Raw genomic sequence first — 17917 nt, 5'->3', positions numbered from 1 at the left:
GAGTTCGATATATCGCGTCTCATCTAGACGCGATATATCGAACTCCGAACGTGCTCCCATCGACTCCGGAACTCCACCACCGCGAATGGCGGTGGCGGAGTCGATGGGGGAGCCGTGGACATCGATCCCGCGCCGTGAGGACGGGTAACTAATTCGAACTAAGGTACTTCGACTTCAGCTACGCTATTCGCGTAGCTGAAGTTGCGTACCTTAGATCGAAACACCCCCCCCCAGTGTAGACCAGGCCTAAGTAAGCCAAAACAGTAGCTGTTATAGTATATAGATAGAGACCCCCACCCTCTGTAAGTTTTCATCTCACTTTATTTTTGATTGTTAAAAGACAGGGAGTCTCACATAAATTGGTAACACCCCAAAAGGTAAAGAGACAGTAAAATAGATGTGATTAAGATAGAGAATGTATGTGAATGAGTGCCTAGTTTAAATAATGAATGAATGGTTAGGGAGTTACCAGCCTGAAGAATTCAGTGTTGGCTGAAGAAGGTGTCAAGTGGGATCAACCAGATGACCCCCCCCACTCCGGAGGGCACACTGGAATCCACCCCACCACACCTCAAAGGCATTAAAAACAAACATCTGATAACATGGAGCCAGCCACCTGCTGATTGATTTAGCAACAGCAGAATGAAGCAACTCTCATGAACTGACATAGGAATAAATTCTTATAAAACTGGGCTCTGAAAACTGAGGACTTTGAGTCTATGGTTCTGCTGCCAGGCTCCAGGAGCATCAGATGCATCTGACACAGACTCGGCTCCATCCTCATGACCAAGATACCTGGCCAGTAACTTGGCATGAGCAACGTCTAGGCTGGTAACTATAACACCTATACAGAATCTGAATGAATGATTGTGTGAATATATATATATATATATGTGTGTGTGTGTATAAGAAATAAGTAGTGATAGAAATAAGTAGTAAAACAACGTTGCTTGCTTTTGTCTTTTGCTTTACTATTATATTTACAATAAATGTGGCATCTTTGCCTTATCCCTCTTAATAAGATCCTGCTGGTTTTTATTATATTGGTATAACACACTGGTAGTTCACCTCCATTCACAGTGTGTTGAGGAGCTCTGTGCTCAGCACAACCCTTACCCACTTCACAGAAGGCCAAGCTCAGTAACTCCATGATGCTCAGGGACAGGGCAGACCCCAAACTGTCTGTGAATCCCATTTTCCCACATGGTGAATCTGTGGACTGGTAGAGCTGTATCGACTATATACCATTAATGTTAATTTTATCTATTTCAATGATTCATCTAATTCTCATTAAAGCCTTCTTAGTCAATCCTCTGAGGATAATACATATGCTTCATCCCAGCTTTTGGATTCTGTTTTTAATTCTAGAAACTGAAATTTGATCGTATGAACTGGGCCAATAGTGACTGGATTTCCAGGTATGGTATAATTAGGTTCTATTTTAATTGGATTTCATTAGTCTCAAGGTACCTCTGTAACAGAATCTGCTAAGGATCGAAGTATTGTAGTGTTTATCTTGATGACTTCAGTCCTCTCATGGAGTTGACTGACATCTTAATTTAATAAAAGAAATGCAGCTTCCGAGAACCTTCAAGAGACAACTCTTTTCTTATTCTTTTGCATCTTGCATTGTCCAGTGTTTGCCTTGTTATGCTCAGCATTTTGTCCTTAAAGTTCTCTCCCTCTCTTTATCTTCCTCATGGCTCTAATGTCATTTACTCTGTTCCCCCTTCAGATACTCCATTAATTTTCATTTGCTTCCTCAGCAGTCTAAAAGCCTGCAACATGCTGGGATGTATAAAAACAAATACACGGGGAGGCAGCTCCCCCCCCCCCCCATTTCCTCAGTAGGGCATTGGGTTCTGATGTGCTATTCTGGGTGCTAGGTACATATCACAATGTATTGGAGTCTAGCAGATATGTAGCCTGCAGTGCTCTTGGGCAAGTCCCCATCTGTAAAGACAGGAATAAATATGCTGACCTCCTCTGTAAAGTACTTTGAGATCTATGGATACAACGTGTTATATAAAACTTACGCATTATTCTTATTTTTAGCAGCATGAATGATTGCCTTGCCCCCCCCCCTCCCCATGTCAGTTGCTTTCTCTTGATGTCCCTGAGCCGACAGAAGCAGTTCAGAAGGAAACAAGAACAGAAGCGGCTGGCTCTGTCCTTGCTAGGTTCCTCATTACGGTTGTGCTTCATGCAGATCTTGCTTTTTATTTATTGAAAATGGTACCAAAAAGTGTATTGAAATATTTAATTTACTAAAAAGCCTCTTCAGTAAACTAAAACATTTCAGTTTGTAGCTTGATACAAAAAAAATTGGAGTGGGGAGGGGATTAAAAAGCCATGACATTATGACAACCAAAAAGTGTTGACAGTGTTTATAATCTTTCATAAAAATATGTAGTTTTGGAAATGTCATTGCTTTATTTAAAACAATTGTTAAATGTTGACCAACTCCAACTGTAATGCTGTGTTTGCACCTACCTTGTAGACAGAGTATTTCATTCCACTGGGAATACCACAGTGGAACTTTTGGCCTGTTTCAAAGCCCATTGAAGTCAATGGAAAGACTCCTACTGACGTCAACAGGCTTTGGACCAGGCCCTATAAATGAAAGATCACTGAAACACCAAGGAAAAAATAAAACACTTATTCTCTGAAAATCCTGAGGTTGCTTCGCAGGTTTTGCTGAGTTTTTTATTTTGACTTCATTAGAAATTAGCTTGAGTAGAAATGGAGTAAACACTTCAGGATTTGGCCTTATCAGTGGAACTTCACTATAAACATGTTCACTAAGCAGGTTGTACTGTAATTTCCCACAATATTGTTGTGGTGTGAGACACCAGATATTATTGTTACACATTCTATCACCAACAATTTTTCTTAATATGTGAGCAAGTTTTTAGTCTTTGAAGAATTGCTGTATTTTTGTTTGTTATACAGTTATACTTTAAGAGAAACTGGGGCAGATAGCAGCATTTGCTCTCTGCTTTATTCTCTATATTAGGAAGCAGTTCTTGCTAGGGAAGATGGGGGTGGAGGATTAGTAGCTTCCTGGGAACCAGGCCTGCAATTTCAGGAAAAGAGGATTACCTGCATGCTGTTTGTGACTGCCTCTGTTCCAGGACTGGTGTTTGGATAGATAGAAAGGAAGTTACACCTGGACTCCACATCACTGATTTCTCCTCCAGTGCACAGCTTTACCTGCAAGGTTGTAGAATGGCAGAGGGACAACACTGGGGAGAGATGGAATATTAATGTTGGAAGCAGGGGCAAAACTATCTACTTCATATATGAACCCAAAGCAAAATACAAATGTATTACACAAAAAGGGGCGTTATTGAAATTTCCATTTGGCCTCAATCCCAGCAGGAGCCACACTTTAAATTACCAAAATTATTTAGCTAAGTAGGGGAGGGTTTGGATAACAGCTGAACAAGCGTCACTTTGCTGCAGCAGATTTATATTGTATTGCAAAAACAGAATGCAGGAAGGTAAGTGGTTTCAGAGCAATTCCCAGATGATCTTTGTGTATATTGCAATCATTTTGCTGAGACGCCACTGAACAGGAAACTGAAATTCTTTAGGGACGTGGCCCAGTTCAGAAATAGCTGGGAAAAAACAACATGTCTGTTTATGTCCTCTATAGAGGTTTACTGAACTTAGTTTTTTCCTGTGAAGAAGCTAACAGCCATTGGCAGTAAATCCAGGGGGTTCCCCTTCTTTGCCATGCCAGAGATTGCTGTTAGTGACAATTTTTAAATTAATACATTTTAAAATTATTTTTGTCCGTGCAATGGTTGAGAAAGGTCCTTTGTTCATCCACCAACCAGGTGCAGCAAAAGCAGTGGTAGGGAAAACATCCAGCACAGCACTGTGCCAACATACCTCAGCCCTGACTCGGATTGATGAGAGGATAATCTGCTCTCTATGCCCATTGAATACTCCACCTCTCTGTTGAGACAACCAAAATCAGAGCCAATTCATTCCAGTTTTGGTTGTTTCTCTTGTAACCTGGCTACCTGTCCACTGGGCACAGAAATAACCTCACCAAATTACATTTCCTTTAGACCACCAGACGGTAGCAACTTTCCATCACTCTTCATATGAGCTGGCCTTAGACTAGCTACCCAGGAGTGGAAGGCTCTGTATTCCGTTACAATCCCCAGAGCTATCCCGTCCCCCAGTGATGTATATTTTAATGAAATATACATTAAATGTTCTTTTTGCAAATTAATTATATTATGGCAGGGGTCAGCAGATGGTGCCTTTGCTCATACGCTAAGAAAAAGAACCTGTAAGACTGTGTGTAAATATTTAGTCTTGGTTGAAATACTGGGTTGTTGGTTCTGTTGCAATTTCTTTTTGAGGGAGCTGTCACAGGCAGTAAGGGAGTTTGCTGTCTGCCATATTCCCTATAACTCTTCAGGTTGAGTTGCTCTCTGGGAAGTGACCATGGGTGTTGGGCGGGGATTAAAGAGGGGATGCTTATGTTCTGTTTGTGACCTTCTCTGTTCACCTCTTCATTGCGTATGTACTAATTCAATACCCCAAAGCCCAAAACAAATAGATGCCCTCCTCCCCAATATTAAGGAACTTTAACATTAAGTAATCAAGAACTCTGAAGTCATGAATTATACAGTTAAAATGAAACTCCAATCTTAACTCTGTTCTCTTGTGTTTATACCTTTAAAAAATAGGCTTTCTATATATAATTTTAAATTATTTCCTTGTAACAGCCAATATGCTATAGGAATTCCCTATTCAATCTCATGTAGGACAAGTTATTTCACAGTATATAGTCATCATTCATAGTTTTGTCGTCTCAGTGAAATTTACAAAACAAACCAATTCTCTTCCATAGCATTCATCTCCGTCTCTGAATAATTCTAACCTATTGCTGCCAGGGTTGATTTTTATCCTTTGATCTTAAGGATAATCCTAAAGAACAATTTTTGTTTGTTTGTTTTGCTTTGCAACACACCAAACTGCAAGTATTTGGGGAAAAAAACAAAAAAATCCCAAGGATCATACCCACATGCTCTGTTACATTGCCTTTGTGCTCCCATTGCAAATTACTCAATATTTTGTGCCGCATAGGATGATAAAAAGCTATTGGGTGAGGTACTGTTCTGTGTCTTAAGGTCCACAGAGAGTAGGGGGTAAGGGGCATTAAACTATCCTAGGATGTTTTGGATACTAGAGGGGTCCCTGGTACAACTTGGGCAGCCCAGGGGAAGCATCTAAACTGTGATTCCCGCAGGCTGACCACTGATCAGCAGCACTGTCCAGAATCTCCACAGTGTTACCTACAAGCCTAGAAATGTAGGGCTGGAAGGAACCTCAAGAAGTCATTAAGTCCACTGAGGCAGGAGCAAATAAACATAGATAATCAATGACAGGTGTTTGTCCCACCTGATTTTAAAGACCTCCATGGATGGGGATGCCACAACCTCCATTGGAAGCCTGTTCCCAAGCTTTACTACCTTCATCTCTAGAAAGTTTTTGTTAATATCTAACCTAAATTTCCCTTGCTGCAAATTAAGCTCATTATAGCTTGTCCTACCTCTAGAGGTTATGGAGAAGAATTGATCACTGTCCTTTTTATAACAGACTTCACCATATTTGAAGACTTATCAAGTCCCCCCTCAGTCTTGTCTCAAGACCAAACATGCTCAGGTTTTTTAACTTTTCATCATTTTTATTATTTTTGTTGCTCTCTTCTGGATTCTATTCAATTTGTCCACTTCCTTCCTAAAGTGTGGCTTCCGGAATTGGACATAGTACTTACTCCAGTGGAGACTTCACCACTGCTGCATGGAATGGAACAACTCACTCCATTACCTCTTATATACAACATTCCTGTTAAAACACCCTAGAATATTAGCCTTTACGCAGCTACATCACATTGTTAACTCATATTCAATTTGTGATCCACTGTAACTCCCAAATCCCTTTCAGCATTACTATTGCTTAGCCAGTTATTCCCAATTTTGTACTTTGCATATGATTTTTCCTTCCTAGGTGAAGTACTTTGCACTTGTCTTTATTGAATTTCATCTGATTGTTTTCAGACTAAATTTCCAATTTGTCAAGATTGTTTTAAATTCTAATCCTGCCCTCCAAAGTGCTTACAACCCCATCCAGGTTGCTACAGATTTTATAAATATACTCTCCACTCCCTTATCCAAGTCATTAATGACTATATTGCATAGTAACAGATCTAGGACTGATCCTTGTGGGATCCCACAAGATATACACTCCCTGTTTTGACAGTTTTTAACTAGTTGTATACCCACCTTATAGTAACTTCATCTAGACTGCATTTCCCTATGAGAACATCATGCAGGAGTGTGTCAAAAGCCTTATTATAATCAAGTTATATCATGTCTACTGTTTCCTTCCTATCCAGTAGGCCAGTAACTCTATCAAAGAAGAAATTTAGGTTGGTTTGTTCTTTACAAATCCATGTGGTCTATTCTTATAACTCTGTGATCCTCTAGATGCTTAGAAATTGTTTCAGTATCTTTACAAGTATTAAAGTTAGATTGACTGGTATATAATTTCCAGGTCCTCTTTTTAAAGATAGGTTACTTTATTTGCCATTCTCCAGGAGCTCTTGAAGATCATTGCTAACAGTTCTGAGATTGTTTCAGCTGGTCCCTTAAGTACCTTAGGATGAGTTTCATCAAGCCCTGCTGACTTGAATAGAATATCAGAGTTATAAGGGACCTCAGGAGATTATCTAGTCCAACCCCCTGCTCAAAGCAGGACCAATCCCCAGACAGATTTTTACCCTAGTTCCTAAATGGGCCCCTCAAGGATTGAACTCACAACCCTGAGCTTAACAGGCTAGTACTCAAACCACTGAGCTATTCCCTCCCCCAGCTAATCTAATTTAGCTAAATATTCATTTACCTGTTCTTTCGCTATTCCAGCTTGCACTCCTTCCCCCTTTTTGTTAATGTTAATTGTGTTGAATATCTGGTTACTATTAATCTTTTTAATAAGGCTGAAACAAAATAGGCTTTAGACATCTCAGCCTTCTTGATGTCATCAGTTATTAGCTCTTCTATATTTCCTACACTGTCCTTCATCTTTCTCTTGCTCCTAATATATTAAAAAAAACTATTTGTGCTACCTTTTATGTCCCTTACTATGTATAACTTATTTTGTACCTTAGCCTTTCTACTTTTCTCCCTACATGCTTATACTAGTCTTTTGTTCTCCTCTGTGATGAGATGTCTACCCCACACTCACTTTGCAGGGTTTAATAAAGGCCAGATGGGTCAATTAACCAATTAGGAAGCTAATTAAGGAGGCTTAGCTGGGCAGGAATAGGCGGGGTTTAGGAGCTGAGAATAAGAGAGGCATTCCTAGGAGAAAGGGAGTGTTGAGTGGAGACTGCAGGCTACAGTCATTTTTTTGGGAGGAGGCTTTGGAAACTGGTAGGCCCAGGATAAAAAGGGGAACCAGCACTAGGAAGAGTGCTGAGGCCAAGGAGAAGCCCAGATTGCTGAGCTGAGGGTCTCTGGGTTGGAATCCAGAGAAGAGGGTGGGCCAGGGTTCCCCTACCAGTTACTGAGCAAGTGGTACTAGAGGTAGTGAGTGGGAAGATTGCCTAGGAATATTGAGAAGCTAAATCTTCCCTACAAGTGGGGGAGGGCACTGATAGTAATGTGGCTGGAGGGTTGAGCCACACAGAGGATGCTGTGGTTCCTGAGGCTGTGAGAGGGACTGCAGATAGACATAGAGACAGACTGATGGTGTGTGAGCTGTGGATTGGAGGGGGCGTCAGCCTCAGCTAATCCTCAGAGTACCATGAGGAAATGCCAGCCCAATGGTGAGTGATGCACCCAGGACATCCTCCTTAGCAATTTGTCCACGTTTCCAATCTTTGTAGGATTCCTTTCTGACTTTCTTGTTGAAGCTCTGTGCTAACATGCTCATAGCATCTCCTTTACTCTGAGGCTTGGAAGGGTGTCCTCAGACTGTAACTGTCTTCAGTTCCTGCACCAAGGAAGTCCTATTCTGGCTAGGTCCAAGGTTTGGAGAGCCCCTTTTCTCTGCTTTAAACCATGTACTTGCCTTAAAGGTGCTAGAGCAGGAATGGTGCCAGCAGCCCAGGCCAATTTATCTGCAAATCTGGACCTGGAAGAAAACACTAGCAATTCAGTGCCTGATCTAGCAAACATTTACCCATATGCTCAACTCCACACTCTCTAAATAGGAATAGTCCCACTGATATCAACAGGACTAATGTGTAAAGATGTTCATAAGCATCGGCAGGATTGAGCTACAGTGACTTTTTTTTCCTCTTTAAAACAATAGCTAATGACACTTGAAATAAACTTCTTGATAAAGAGATCAAAGGTTATTGGTCAGATTCTCTGTCCCACCCTGGGTCCTTAGCATAAAATCTCTAAGCGGGATGAATAATCTAAAATAGATTTTTATTTTTATTTTTTTTTAAATAATGTACTTGAAAAATCATGTGAAATTTAGAGAATAAATGAATGTTATTCAACCAGCATAGCGTGTAGACTTTTTTATTATTTGTATATTCTTATATATTATTTAATCATTATGTATTTGTATTACAGGAGCGCCTGGAGGCCGGGCTCCCATTGGGTAAAAGACTGTACGCACCCAGAACAAAAAGACCGTCAAAGATGCCCTCCAGCAACACGATCTTTGAAAATTTAACAAAGTTAAAGAGCATTTTGCCATATTATACATTCAGTCTGGCTCTGAAAAGGTAACTTTTCCTTCTCAAGATAAATGGTGAGATCACTACTTGCCCTATGTGCCTCCTCAGGGGAATAAGGGGGCATATGGGGTGCCATTAGTCCCCTGGATGGGCTACCTATATACCGGTAGCAGCACAGGAGGGGACAGCAGGTGGGTGGGGAGTGGGTAGACAGGTATGGGAGTGGGAGGAGCCTTGGCTCCACCTCCCTCACCATGGCAGCTATCATAACTGAGCCAATGTGGAGGAGGGAGAAATTAGCATCAAGTATAAGGCTGGATCAAATCACCTCCCACCTCAGAAGGAATCTTGGAGTCACAATATGGTCCATGGCTTACTCCTGGGACAACAAACTTTACTACTTACTTACGTTTGTGGCAAAACGCGAATTTATCTCAACGTGAAAACTGGGACCGTTTGTCCATGAAACCTTTTGTTTATCTGTTTTGTTTTGTTTTTTCCCTACCAGTGATACTCTCTCCTTTGTAAACTGACTGAGTCTTTTCCAGGCACTTATGTGCAGCTTAGTAAAGTCTTTCCAGCAGCTCATTATCAGACTTATTGTAAATCAATAGTGATTAGAATGTCTATTAGTTTGCTCAGATTATGACCAAGAGGCTTTCCTGGTTTAATTTAGATGCATACAACATATAGCATAGCAGCAAAAAATTCCTTAGAAAATCCATTTCTCTGAATTTGCCTGGCAGGAATAGCAATTGTCCATTCAAAATTATAAATATATGAATGGAACTGCAGCTTCAGCTTGCTCCACTTTTACATGGTACAGAAATAGCCCATGATACATGTGACCCAGAATGTGCATCCATTATAAATGAGTCCAACTCTGGCATGTCTGTCTGTACTTAAGTGCTTTTAAAACCTGTACCATATATCAAAGTGCACAAATGTACACCTCATCTTCATGTTTCTATAAACAGAACACATTGCTTCCATTAATGTAAATGAGAGTTTTATGTACGTAGTAGGATTGAGCCCTAAATTATTTTCAGGCCTGTTCTTCTACTTTCAGAATTTTTAAGTCAACCTCATAGTTTAAGGAGATTCTTGCGGATTCCAGATTTAAAATATGAAGAATCAATGGCTGGATATTAAGTTCTTCAGACTGATTTCTGAATAAACTATTCCTCTCTTTATACTACAATGTTAGAAAAGCAAACTCTCTTTATAACTGCTAACAAGCCAATCTCAGATACCTGGAACAACACCAGTAATTTTGATGGAGGCAGGTCAATTTTGCCTATTGTTTTTAAGTTGTTGCTCTTGAAAAATAGCATGGTTTTGAAGTACAGATGAAATAAATAGTTAAAGGGAGTTAAACACTTCAGGGCAAAGTCACCCACGTAGATGAAAGCAGAAACTTCCACTGACTTCAGTTTAATTTAAACTCTGCAACTTTTGCCCTTTCCTGTCGAGCACACAACAACCTATTGTATTAGACGAACAACACCTCACTTATAAGACAGACTAAACGCACAATGGATTTACACAGACTGGTGTAACTGAAAGGAGCAGGGGAAGATGGAGTGCTGTAGTTCCAGATTTTCAAGTACTCAATACCACAACTGGGGCCAGATTTTCAAAAGGGCCCCAAGGTCCTTTGAGATCTTTTAAAACTCTGGCCACTTATTTTGGTGCCTAAATGGGAGTCAAGTCAAGTTCTCTTAGAAATCCAACTCCAGCTGTGGCTGCTGAGCAATTCTGACAATGCTTTCATTTCTCTCTCTGCCCTCCCCCTCCACACAATGTATACTGCAGATCATTGAATTTAATTCCGAGCCATGAGATGAATATTTGCCTTTGTACTATTCACATACCATTCTGGTGACTCTCATAATTTGGCTAGTTGCAGTTCCTCTGAAACCTGAGAACGAAGCTCAGCATCCTCTTGCTGGTATTTAAATTCTAAGAAACAGTTTTTCTGTTCTTCTTTGAACTCTGTGGCTTTCAGCACAGCGGATCACTCCCCCCTGCTTCACTTTCTCTGTGTTCAGGGCTTCTGTGATGATCTTGTCCACTGGTGCGCCTCCTAAATGTTGTATACTGTAATTAGAGTAAAGAAAAACCAAACAATTGAATACATGATTGATTTATAGGAATGAGTGTTTGCCATGTTAGCTGGTGTTAATTCTGCTTGGAAAGGATTAAGTGGGCTCTGTTGACTCCTTGAGGCAAGGGATTCATTACCCAACTTGGGTTAGGGAGTGGTCCTCCAAGGAGGAGAGGACATTGGGTGTAGGCTGCACAGTCATGAGGGGAATCTTAGGAGTAGCCGTGCCTGGGGAGAAGGTTTGAACTATGTTGTTGTTCTTCTCCCCTTTGCCCCTTTCTAGTGACTCTCACGCCTCTTCCTCTACTCAGACACCATAACTCTCATTCTTGCTAGATGTCCCCCTCCCTTAGTACCAGCCACCCCTTCTTTGACTCCCAAATTGACCTGTCAGTCCCAATTTTGTTACCCCTCTGTAGCCTTGCATCTCAGACTCTCTCTCAATATCTGTTCTGGATGCCCCGAGTCTGGCCAAACATCTCATTTTTCTTCCTAATCTCTTTCACTTTTTTTCCTTTTCTCCCTTATCACTGGCAAATCTGCACTCCTCCCCATTCAGAGGCCCAGAACAAGTCCTATGCACCGATCAGGTCCCCCTGTGTTCACTAGAGATGAGCAAAATACTAGTGAAATCATAAATGGTAGAGGGCTTCTGCATTTCAATACACACTAGGAAATTGTTCCATTTTCATGAACTGTGGTGGTAAAATACAACCCTTTTCAGCAAAACTGAGCTCATTTTGGAGGAAAATTACTGTGACTGCTTGAATCTATGCAATATCCCTATTCCACCTGTTTTCACAGCCCCATGACAGTTATGGTGATATTGCAGAGACATACTCTTTTATGGCATTCAAAAATGGGCATAATGAAAATGCAGGAGTATTTCATTTCATGTGTCCTAAAAAAATTAGGTCATCTCAGAAATCTAGTTCACACCTGTCTGTGTGGCTGTAATATGTTGGAAGTGGAGTATGAGCAGAGCAACTGAGCCAAGGGTGCTCACTCAACCACCTCTGCTTTTGGTGGCAGAACACCTCCTGGGTTGAAGCCCAGAAGACATTGGTTACACCTACAGAAGAGGCAAGTAACTGGAGGAATTTCTATTCAGTCTTAAAATGTTCAAGTACAGTTTTGCTTAAATAGGCTCAGCGCTCTCTCAGGACTTTCAATGCCAGTCTGCTAATGTCAACTCAGATGGTTAAGCATCTGTGAACTCTGATGAGAAAGCTGCTGTGTGCTGGAGAGAAAGTGATGTCACTGACCACTCTAACCAGAGAGGCTAAGACCACTCTCAAGAAGTCCAACTTTAGCTAGTCACATTCAATCAGCTTATAGTAACAGTGACTCAGGTTCCAATGAAGTTGCATAGGTGTTCCTGTTATATGGTACAAACTGTCCCTCACTGCCTGCAGCAGTTTACATAGTGAATACAGTACTCTGCCATTCTGCATGCTGGGAAAACTAATACTTTCAGTAGGAGTTTTGTCTGGGTACATTGTTCAGGACATTAGTGGAGACATCAGTAAGGGCAGGTATCAAGAATAAAGCTTGCGTCCTATTGAGCTGGGTCCATGCTGAATTGTGACAGAAATATATTATACTCACAAAAAGAATGTGTGTGTGGGGGGGGGGGGGATAAAATATCCAGCACTATCAGATAGTTAACTTTACTAAAGGTGCGCCCTGAAGGGCAGTGCACTTCAGAGGCACTATAGCTAATGTGCTTACTTACCGCGATGGATGCTCTACGTAGAACATCACCTAGTGTGGGAAGCAGTTAATTGCAATAAATTTTACTTACATTACATCACCATCTGGTGGCTACAGTGAGCACTCCACTGGAGCCAGTCACACTTTCTTACTCAGATTGCTGGGAAAAAAATTCAGCTTCAGCTCTCACATACAGTACTATTCAGAGTGGTGATCTCAGCTCAGGCCAGTCACAGACTTAGGGAAACCACTGACGTATGTGTGTACACATATACAAAATACGTCACGAAAAGTGTTAGGTAGGATGTTTTGAGAGAAACCAGAAACCAGACCTAGTTAAACTCTCTTATAAGGTTCATGGGAACCTCTTATTCAAGCTTATGGAGGTGAGGGGGAGGTTCCTTTGAAGGTAAGATGGTCTGGGCTTGTCCAGAGCTGACTCATGACTACCTCTGCACATCAACACAACTTTCCCATCAGATTTCATCTGTCTCCGCTGATATCAAAACCAGACTGGTGGAATGGTGTGGTGGAGCTGCTGCTTCCTAAGAGCAGCAAGTTTCTCAGGAAGGGAGGCTGTGCTGCCTTGCAGCAGTGGAGCAGGCCTGGTTCTTTCCCCTGTTGCTTCTGACTCAATTAGTTTAAGGCCTTAGCTAGGGGACAACTAAGTTGAATTCCAGCCCACGCTGGTAGTGACTACAAGTCATTTCCTGGGTTTCCCTTGAGTGCCACGTATAGAACTCTGGCCTCAGGGAGACAAAGGCAGCAGCCGAAAGAGGGGACTTCCACAACCTGCTGCTGCAAGATGGGCTTTGAGAGAAGGATGGGAGGTGGGAGCAGCAGCGTTCCTGCAGACCGTAGCAGAGGTGAGCAGTAGGGCTGGTCAGAAAAAAGGGAAAATTTCAAAATGAATTTTTTTTTCAGCTCTTTAAGATTCAATACCTCTGCTTTCTCTCACTTTTTAACTGCTTCCCCTCCCACCCACCCACCCACACAAAGGCACACATGCAAAAAGGGTATGGGGAGAATAAAAAAGTGAGAGCAAGTGTTCTCTCTCTCTCTCCTCCTTTCCCCCTCCGCACAGCAACTCACTCGAGCAGAAAAAAGATTTTTAAAAGTGGGCTTTTTCCCACCAAAATATCATGACTTTTTTTCTTTTCTTTTCTTTTTTTTTTTAAATGACCCAAATGAAAATTGTTTCAGTCAAAAAGTCTTTTTCTGCTGACTAAAAGTTTGGATGGGAATTTTTTGACCACTCCGTATGAGCAGGATACCTAACTCCCCCAGAAGATATGAACTAGGGGAGGTTTCAGAGCTTTCCTCTCCCCTCATACGGTCACATAGGCTGCGTGGTGTGCTCTGTCTGCATTCTCTGGGGGTGGGGAATAGCCTGTGGGGAAAAAAATCATGAAACTCAGTTTGTGCCTGGAACTGACCAATTGTGCTGGGGGAATGGGGGGGGGGGGGTGTTGGGCCAACTTGAATTGGCCTTTCTATGCTCACAAGCCCTTGAAAGTGAAGGGCTGTGAACCTCTGCAAATCTAAGCTGCATGGCTTCATTTGCAAAACCCAGGCAGAATAAAAGCAAAATGATTCAGGCAGCCTGAGCTGTAGCTCTCCTTTGTGTGACATCAGTTAAAACGGCCTGAATGCAGGGATGGAGACCAAGCACTGAAGTGTCTAATACACTTTGTTTACAGTTGTGTGAGTTGCAGCCTAACCAGTTGTGTGTATATTTCTATACAATTGTGTATCTGAGATGGAATATGATGCTGCCACTCATTATGCAGGCTCAGATCACTGCTCTTGCACGCCTTTCATTTTATTTGGACACATTGCAGCCATTTTTAAAGGGCTAGTGGCTTTCCTAATAGCAACCAACCTAAATTGTAACTGATTCAGATGTGCATTGCAGTATTGACTTTTGCTTGATTTACATGGTTTTTACCCTCCTTCGTAGACCAGATGATAAAATGAGAACCTTGAAAAGGAGCTAGATTGGAGTAGCTTACATAAGGGAGCATTAGAAACTGACTAGGTAGTTGTTAAATGTATTGCCAAGGACCAGGGCAATTAACTCCTCTCCTGGAGTATGGCTATATAGCTATACCCTCTCTTAACTATGCTAAATATTTTGTCACTGCGGCTGGATGTGGGCGTGTAGCTATGGCAGTTGAGTGCAAGCACATCAACACTTTCTGCCAGAGCAGTCCAAAAGCTCGAATGCTCAGAGATCTGTTTGAAGTGCAAGAACAACAAATAACTTTGGAGTAGGTTCTGTATTTGGCAAAATTGAGTTTTCCCACCCTTCGTGACATTTCCTGCTTTAATGTTGTATTTACTCTAGTAACTTGTCATCCCTTAAGCACCTCAGCCAAGAAAAGACTGGTCATTTAATAGACCAAAAAAAGAGATGGCTGGTCTCCAGTTTTTTAAGTTATTGGTACAGAATGCAGCTTCCTACACTAACACACACATGCCATATTAGTACAGCTAATGTCTCCGACTTCCTTTTAATGCTTAGGTAGTTATGGCTGTTTGACATGTTTTATTCAATTAATTTGCTTGCCTTGGTCCAGTTCCCAAGGGACAAGTGTCCATATCTCCAAACACTGGCACACTGTTTGGCAGTTTTAGCAGGGAGGTCAAGGACTAAACATTTATGGAACTGAGCTACCCTGTATGAGCTAGAGGCGGTCCCTTGCAGATCTGGTTTAGAAACATTGGAAGGACTGTGTGGGGATTCTCATACAGAGACTGCCTGTTTTGTGGCTTAGCAGAGGACTCTGGTCTCCGGAGCTGTCAGTAGAGCACCTTTCATGATTACTAAATTCATGCGAAGGGAAAGTATGGATGTTTTCAATATGACTGGAGAACACGCTGGCTTCTCTACTTTAGAGGGGGAAAAAAGGTAACAGTGAGTGACTAAAATAGCATCTTCCAGTAGTTTTAATCGATAATGAGTGGAAACTGTTTCTAATGCTCCAAGATTTAGAGTTTCTCATTACAACGTATCAGTTAATGTGGAAAAGCAGATAAGATGACCAATTTCCCCCACCTCATCAGGACATATTGATTTGGCTGATGATCTTCTGTCTCCTTCTACACACAAAAAGGCCTAAGCACAATAAATCACATAAAATATTCTCAGGGAGTCAGTCTAGAAGGAAAGAAGAAAACTAAAATCATGCCAGTAAATTTCCAGTAAGAATGCAAGGTGTTTTTACAGTAATAGAGGTATCTCTAAAGCTCTAGAGATACTTATAGAGCACAAATGGCTCTGCACAAATGGCTTGTTACCTGAGAGAAAGCATCCCTCTCATGCCATACTTACCATAGTTGCAATTGGTGGAGGTAGGTACCAACGACAGAGCTCCCTCATTTGACGTGAAAAGAGGCCCCTGCCAGTGCATTCTCTGTGTATCCCTCTCAATTTTAGAACTCACTTTCCACCTTGATCAGCCTGAGTATGAATTGGTTCTTTCACGTTCCAGGTATACCGCAAAGCCCATCTTTCTTCCTAAGCATCTGGGGAGAGGAAGAGCTGGGAGGTCAACGTGTTTTATTATACACAAAAAGAACAGGAGTACTTGTGGCACCTTAGAGACTAACAAATTTATTTGAGCATAAGCTTTTGTGGGCTACAGCCCACTTTTATTATGATCTCTTGCGGGACCTGTGCTAATGTTGGGCTAAACAAGGCAGCTGTTTAAACTGAACAACTAAATATTTTGTACTGAATGCTGGTCATCCACGTAAGATTGTATTCTAGAGTATAAGACTGTTGCTTATAAAGTTAATAAATATGAAAAACCTACTGAGTGAATAACTTTTCAACACGTTGTACCAATCATCACAGATGATGACAAAGTTCATTAGGAGAGACAGACTATAAGAGATGAACTGTAAAACTTTACCTTGCAGATACTCAAGAGCAGTGGAAATCTGAGTCTTTAGCAAAGATGAGTGACCAATTCTAACTACAAGAAAGGCTCATGGTATTTCCAGTCCATTCAGAAGTACGAAATATTAAAACTCTCATCAGCTTTGCCTAGTAAGTATTCCAGCCCAGTGTTTTAGACCTGTGAAATTCAGAAAAGCATCAGGACTTTGATTCAGTTCACATAAGCACCCCAATCTATGAACATTTTGAGGTTTGTGCACCTCTGGAAGGTAGAGTAAGAAATGAAGTATAATAGCAGACTTTGCTGACATCTCTGCTAATGGTCACCTGTTGATCTTGGTATCCAGAGTTCCTCCATGTTACTTACATTTAATTCTGCAGACATTTGTTATAATGGCCAGAAAAAATGAGTCACATTGGTGGTTTTAATGAACAATTTCCCAGTATAATAAAAACTGTAGTTTACTGAGTCATAATAACAAGAATAAACATGTGCCTCTGGGAATTTCACCAATTGTAAAGCTAAATTTGACTTCTAATGTTTGCAGAGAATTTCTTGGAGGCATTTCTTTGGTAAACGTTCTTTGTTCAAAGCTGACTAATGTTTATACAAATATCTTTTAATACAATGCTTAATATACCAGTGGCTGAACTGAGCCAAAATAGTGGACAGTGTTTCATGTGACCTTTGGGAAATCAAAACAAAAGGAACCCAGAATTTAGCTTGATGATGTAAACAGTAGACTAAGAGAAAAATGCTCTATTGTAAAGACACAATGCAGAGAAACGTGCTCTCAGAAGTGATTAGTTCTAGACTTGAGTGAATTGGGGGGAAAACATGTCTGATGAATTAAATTGTCTGTTTTAGTTTTAAACCGATTTCAACCAATAAGGCACAACAAGACTTGTTGGGGAGGGAAATTGTGATCATACAATTAAAGACCATCGTTCTAGTCACGTATGAGAGCACTCAGTTATGGTTGTGCAGGCAACCTGGATATTATCATTTCACAACTGCATTTAATTTCCTATGTATAATAATAGAAAACAAAACAATATTAATTTGTTCCTTAACCATCATCCTAAAGTCTTCAGTGCCTTAGTGCAACATGTTCTAAATATATCTGAATCACATATAGGGTATGTCTATATTTGAGTTGGGAGGCGTGATTCCTAGTTTACGTAGACTTACCCGTGCTAGCTCTGCTCGAGTTAGCACCTAAAAATAGCAGCATGTCCATGGCAGCAAGGGCAGCATCTAGGGCTAGCCGCCCAAATACATATCCCAGGGATTGGGTAGGATTGTACTCAGGGTGTCTATCCCAAGCAACTGCCATGCCACTGCAGACACACTGCTATTTTTAAGCACAAGCAAGCAAAGCTAGCACTGGTATGTCTATGTGAGCTGGGAATCGCATCTCCTAGCTCAAGTGTTGATTTACCCATACATGGTTTGAATGAGACATATATAATA

General features: G+C 41.2%; 2 long non-coding RNA genes across 2 annotated transcripts; one reads left to right on the top strand and one right to left on the bottom strand.

Annotated features, from left to right (window-relative positions):
• Positions 1-1774: 1774 nt before the first annotated feature.
• Positions 1775-10727, bottom strand: LOC123370961. The gene is made up of 3 exons (XR_006579661.1): positions 10594-10727; positions 3103-3245; positions 1775-1953 (listed from the first exon to the last, which is right to left on the bottom strand). It is a non-coding gene; the product is annotated as an uncharacterized LOC123370961 (long non-coding RNA).
• LOC123370960 lies at positions 7371-17351 on the top strand. The gene is made up of 3 exons (XR_006579660.1): positions 7371-7852; positions 8613-8767; positions 16464-17351. It is a non-coding gene; the product is annotated as an uncharacterized LOC123370960 (long non-coding RNA).
• The last annotated feature ends 566 nt before the right edge of the window (positions 17352-17917 follow it).

The sequence above is a fragment of the Mauremys mutica genome, chromosome 5 (genome assembly GCF_020497125.1).
Source record: "Mauremys mutica isolate MM-2020 ecotype Southern chromosome 5, ASM2049712v1, whole genome shotgun sequence".
NCBI lineage: Eukaryota > Metazoa > Chordata > Testudines > Geoemydidae > Mauremys > Mauremys mutica.
Note: the sequence above shows the minus strand (reverse complement) of the source record. Positions and strands in the feature narration are given on the sequence as shown.